The following is a 6,681-nucleotide window of genomic DNA, read 5'->3' as shown; positions in this document are numbered from 1 at the left end:
GGCAGTGCTGTAGGTTTGTTTACCCACTGCAAATGTGTGAGTCATGTTTTGACTATGACATCACAATGGCTACATCGCTAGGCAACAGCAGTCTTTCAGCTCCATTATAATCCATTATAATCTTTTGGGACCACTCTCATAGATGTGATCTGTTGGTGACTGAAATGTCATGCAACGCGTGACTGCATTTGCAGCTTCTAGAGCCATAATACTTAGACGTGTAAAAGACAGGTATAGCTGAAAGGTGGAGGACTCAGTTCTTTAGAAAATCAGGGTCTCATTTTTACATTGAATCTTGGGTCTTTCAGGAGCCAACATAAAAGCCTAAGATGAAAATGCCACAGGGTTGGGTCATGTGATGTTTGTACATTGCACAGAAATTTTCTTGAGGCTGGTGGGCGACTAAGTATCAGAATAACCCATTCAATGCCCCAGCTTATTCTTTCTCAGAGACTGATCTGTAGGTGTTGAGGCACTCTTAACAGCCTTTAGATGCCCGGCCCACACCCCCGTCAAGCGGTGACTTGATCCTTCACCAATTTCCCTTACTTTAGCATGCAAGAAAAAAGAGAAACAAAGAAGAACTCAAATCTCTATGAATTCCGAAATCCAGCATTGTATATATCTCACGCACTAACAGCCACTTAGTGCAACCACCTCACCTTTAAAATCCCAGAAAAGTCATGGCCCCTCTCATGGCACAAACTAACCTTGAATTCAAAGGCCAAAAAGAACAGGTTGGAGCTCAATGCAAAGACAGCAAGATCTGAACTCCAAAGCAACTTTATCTACAACCCTTCAGGCTCCATGAGAAAGACAGGGAAACTTTCACGGGGTCAGTGGCACCTCAGCTGTGCTCCTCAGGGGATCAAGGGGCATAGGCTGGCTCACACCTGTAATCCTAGCACTCTGGGAGGCCGAGGCGGGCGGATCACTCAAGGTCAGGAGTTCAAAATCAGCCTGAGCAAGAGCAAGACCCCGTCTCTGCTATAAATAGAAAGAAATTAATTGGCCAATTCAAATATATAGAAAAAATTAACCAGGCATGGTGGTGCATGCCTGCAGTCCCAGCTACTCGGGAGGCTGAGGCAGGAGGATCGCTTGAGCCCAGGAGTTTGAGGTTGCTGTGAGCTAGGCTGATGCCACGGCACTCACTCTAGCCTGGACAACAAAGGGAGACTCTGTCTCAAAAAAAAGGCGGGGGGGGGGGCGGCATTGGCAATGTTCTTTGGACCCTTTCATAGGTCACCAGAACTGTCAACAGATAAAATTACAACAAATTTAAATATCTAATTGGCTTTTATTTGTGATTCTAGAATTAGGCAAGAATTCACTTTATAAAAAAGAATGAGTACTCCAATGAGCTGAGAAAAGTAGGTTGGCTTTACAGGCAAAAAAGAGAAAGAAAGCAGAAACAGAACAGAAGGGATTGGTTGATTTCCCTATAGGGGACTTCTTTATCATGCCAGCTAGGTAAATTGGGTCCCTGCTAATGCACTGCTGTGATGCTCCTATTTACTTTTGCAAACTGGTGCATTTCAGAGTTCAGTCTGATTGTGTGGCACCTGGCGTGAGGGATTCCATTCTGCTTTGGTCTTTTGTGCTGGGACCTAGGGCAGGAGGCTAGACCGAACCAGTGGCCTCTCATTAACTTTGTATAACAGCTAGACCCACAGGTCAAAGGAATCCTTAGGATTCAGTCTCACTCTTTCCCTGCTTGGCGCTACCTCCGTCTGTTGGCTCCATTCTCAGCAAGCCTTACCACGTGCTGTCCCCAGCAGCTCTGGTTACAGAATCCTAAAGTTAGCAACCCAGGAGTTCCCACACAGCACCAGAGCTCAGTCTTAGCGGCCTGGTTTGAGTCTGTGCTCACCCCAGAACCAATCCTGCGACCACGTGTGTAAAATGTTCCGCTGCTTCCCTGTGCTCTCGCACGTCCCGGCCTGGGCCTTAGTCAGTCGTGCCTCCACCACCCAGGGGCAGCCAGCTTGGTGCCTTCTCTGAGGCTTCTCCATCCCAACTTTGTGGGGCTACCAGGGATAAGGGGTGACCAGAGTTTAGAAGAGCAAAGCGATATCTGAGGGTTGGCAGGTTAAGTATCAATAATCTGTAGCAGCAATGTACAGATCCAGAAAATCCAGCGAGTCAGAGAAAGGTAAAGGAGACATGACATTAGAAGAGAAGTGGAGACAGAGGAACACATTGAGGGAGAAAGATCTGAGGAACAGAAAGAGATCGTTGGAGTGAATGACAACAGTGTGCGAGGTAAGCTGAGACAGAGACAGAGGGACAAAGACCAACAGAGAAAGAGAGTAGCATGCACATATGAGGTGGAGGAATAAAAAAATACAAGCCTAGTATCTACTGTCTTCAGGAAACACATCTAACCTGCAAGGATGCATTTAGACTAAAGGTAAAGGGGTGGAGGATAATATTTCAAGCAAACGAAACCCAAAGAAGGCTGGCATGGTGGTTTTGATTTCAGATAACTTAGTTTTTAAATCAACAAAAATAATAAAAGACAAAGGTTACTATATAATGGTGAAGGGTACAGTTCAACAAGAAGACATAACAATTCTAAATGTATATGCACCCAACCTAGGTTTACCCAGATTCATAAAGCAAACTCTACTTGATCTAAACAATGGATAAACAACAACACCATAGTAGCCGAGACATTAACACCTCACCGACAGCACAAGACAGATCCTCCAAACAGAAAATTAACAAACAAATAATGGACTTAAACAGAACTCTAGAACAGATGGGCCTGACAGGACATTCTACCCAAAAACCACTGAATATATATTCTTCTCATCAGCTCATGGAACATTCTCTAAGATTAACCATATCCTAGACACAAAGCATGTCACATTATTCTAAAATGTCACATAATTCTAAAATGTCACATTATTCTAAAAATGTCTATTTAAAAATAGAAATTATGCCATGTATATTTTCAGATCACAGTGGAATAAAAGTAGAAATCAATCTCAACAGGAACTCTCATTTCTACACAAAGTCATGGAAACTAAACAACCTTCTGCTGAATGATCACGTTATAAATGAGGAAATCAAGATGGAAATCAAAAGATTCTTTGAACTAAATGACCAAGGAGACACAAGTTATCAAAATCTGTGGGACACAACTAAAACAGTCCTGAGAGGAAAGTTTATTTCCATAAATGCCTATATCCAAAAGTCGAAAAGATCACAAATAGACAACCTAATGAATCGACTCAAACAGTTAGAAAAAGAAGAACAGACCAACCCCAAACCCAGCAGAAAAAGTGAAATCATTAAGATCAAATCAGAACTAAATGAAATGGACAACAGGAAAACTATACAGAAGATTAATAAAACAAAAAGTTGATTCTTTGAAAAAATAAACAAGATTGACATGCCTTTGGCTAGACTAATGGAATGCAGAAAAGAAAAATCTATAATAAGCTCCATCAGGAACAATAAAGGAGAAATTACAACTGATGCCATGGAGATACAAACAATATAATTTATGAATACTACAAAAACCTTTATGCACACAAACTGGAAAATGTGGAGGAAATGGACAAATTCTTAGAAACACACAGCCTCCCTAGGCTCAACCAGGAAGAAATAGAATTACTGAACAGACCAATATCAAGTGCCAAAATTGAAACAGCAATAAAAAAACCTTCCTAAAAAGAAAAGTCCTGGACCACATGGTTTCACGCCTGACTTTTACCACACCTACAAAGAAGAACTGGTGCCTATCCTGCAGAAATTATTCCACAACCTTGAGAAGGATGGAATTCTCCCCAAAACATTTTACAAAGCCAACATAACCCTGATACCAGAACCAGTAAGGATGCAACAAAAAAGAAAACTACAGACCAATATCCCTTATAAATATAGATGCAAAATATTCTCAACAAAATCCTAGCTAATCGAATCCAGGTGCTTATCTAGAAAATAATCCATCATAACCAATTGGGCTTCATCCCAGAGATGCAGGGATGGTTCAACATACACAAATCCATAAATATAATTCACTATAAAAAGAAGCAAAAACAAAGACCATATCATCCTCTCAATAGATGCAGAAAAAGCATTTGACAAAATTCAACACCCTTTTATGATACGAACACTTAATAAAATAGGCATAGATGGGGCTTATCTAAAAATGATACAAGCCATATATGACAAACCCACAGCCAACATCATACCGAATGGGGAAAAATTGAAAGCATTCCCACTTAGAACTGGAACAAGGCAACGTTGCACACTATCTCCACTTCTGTTCAACATAGTGCTGGAAGTCCTTGCTATAGCAATCAGACAAGAGAGCAGAATTAAAGGCATCCAGATGGGAGCAGAAGAAATCAAACTCTCACTCTTTGCTGATGATATGATATTATATCTAGAAAACTCAAAGTATTGAACCAAGAGACTTCTCATCAAGTCTAAGGATACAAAATCAATACACAGAAATCAGAGGCATTCGTATACGCCAACAACAATAAAAGTGAAAATCAAATCAAAGACTCAAGTCCCTTCAAAATAGCAACAAAGAAAATAAAGTTCCTAGGGATATATTTAACTAAGGAGGTAAAAGACCTCTACTGGGAGAACTATGAAACACTGAAGATGGAAATATCAGAGGATGTAAACAGGTGGGAGACCATACCATGCTCATGTGTCGGCAGAATCAACATTGTTAAAATGTCTATACTACCCAAAGTGATCTACAGAGTCAATGCAATCCCTATTAAAATACAATCATCATTTTTCACAGATACAGAAACAATAATTTTACCCTTCATATGGAAGAAGAGAAGACCCTGTATAGCAAAAGCAATCCTAGGCAATAAAAACAAAATAGGAGGTATCAATTTACCAGATTTCAAACTATACTGTGAGGCTATAGTAATTAAAAGAGCTTTGGACTGGCATAAGAACAGAGACATTGACCAGGAACAGAACAGAGAACCCAGATATAAAACAATCCTCATATAGCCATCTAATCTTTGACAAAGTAGACAAAAACATACATGGAGGAAAAGAATCCTTATTCAATAAATGGTGCTGGGAAAACTGGATAGCCACATGTAGAAGCCTGAAACAGGATCCAGACCTTTCACCTCTCACAAAAATCAATTCATGCTGGGTAACAGACTTGAACATTAGGTGTGAAACTATTAGAATTCTAGAGAAAAATGTTGGAAATACTCTTCTAGACATTGGCCTAGGCAAATAATTTATGAAGAAGATCCCAAAGGCAATCACAGCAGCAACAAAAATAAATAAATGGGCTTGATCAAGTTAAAAAACTTCCGCACAGCCAAAGAAGATCTCTTGCTGTCAAGAGAGCAAACAGATAACCCACAGAATGGGAGAAAATTTTCACAAGCTACACATCCCTAAAGGGATCATAACTAGAATCTATTTAGAACTCAGGAAAATCAGCAAGGAAAAATCAAACAACCCTATCAAAAAGTAGGCAAAAGGGGGAGGGGGGAAAAGGGCCTTTATTGAAACCTTAAAATCTGTATCGCTGTAATATGCCGAAATTAAAAAAAAAAAAAAAGTAGGCAAAGGACATGAACAGAAACTTTCCAAAAGAAGACAGAATAATGGCCAACAAACTTATGAGAAAATGCTCAACATCTCTAATCAACAGGGAAATGCAAATCAAAACCACAATGAGATATCACTTAACTCCAGTGAGAATGGCCTTTATTAACAAGTCCCCAAACAATAAATGTTGGCGTGGATGTGGAGAGATAGGAACACTCCTACATTGCTGATGGGACTGTATGTGGTATATGTATACCATGGAGTACTGTTCAGCTATAAGAAACAATGGTGATATAGCACCTCTTGTATTTTCCTGAATAGAGCTGGAACCCATTCTATTAACCCTTTGCACTCGCTTGCTTTTTTCTCATCATCCACTCGACATTATCCACACTCGACATCCAAGTGCAAAGGGTTAAGTGAAGTATCCCAAGAATGGAAAAATAAGCACCACATGTACTCACCAGCAAATTGGCATCAAACTAATTCAACCTGTGTGGAAAGCAATATGGAGGTACCTTAAAGCGATACAAGTGGATCTACCATTTGATCCAGCAATCCCATTACTGGGTATCTACCCAAAAGAACTAAAGTCACTCTACAAAAAACACACCTGCACTCAAATGTTTATAGCAGCACAATTCACAATTGCAAAGTTGTGGAAACAACCCAAGTGCCCATCAATACATGAGTGGATTAATAAAATGTGGTATATGTATACCATGGAGCACTGTTCAGCTGTAAGAAACAATGGTGATATAGCACCTCTTATATTTTCCTGGATAGAGCTGGAACCCATTCTATTAAGTGAAGTATTCCAAGAATGGAAAAATAAGCACCACATGTACTCACCAGCAAATTGGTATTAACTGATCAACACCTAAGTGGACACATAGGAATAACATTTGTCAGATGTCAGTCAGGTGGGGGGAGGGGATAGGTATACACATACACAAGGAGTATGATGCGCACCAACTGGGGGATGGACACGCTTGAAGCTCTGACTTGGGGTGGGGGCAAGGGCAATATACATAACCTTAACATTTGTACCCCCATAATATGCTGAAAGAAAGAAATAAAAAACAAACAAAAACCCACAATGAGATTCCACTTGGCACTCACTAG

Source organism: Microcebus murinus, chromosome 1 (genome assembly GCF_040939455.1).
Source record: "Microcebus murinus isolate Inina chromosome 1, M.murinus_Inina_mat1.0, whole genome shotgun sequence".
NCBI classification, from domain to species: Eukaryota; Metazoa; Chordata; class Mammalia; order Primates; family Cheirogaleidae; genus Microcebus; species Microcebus murinus.
This window is presented reverse-complemented; position numbering follows the sequence as displayed.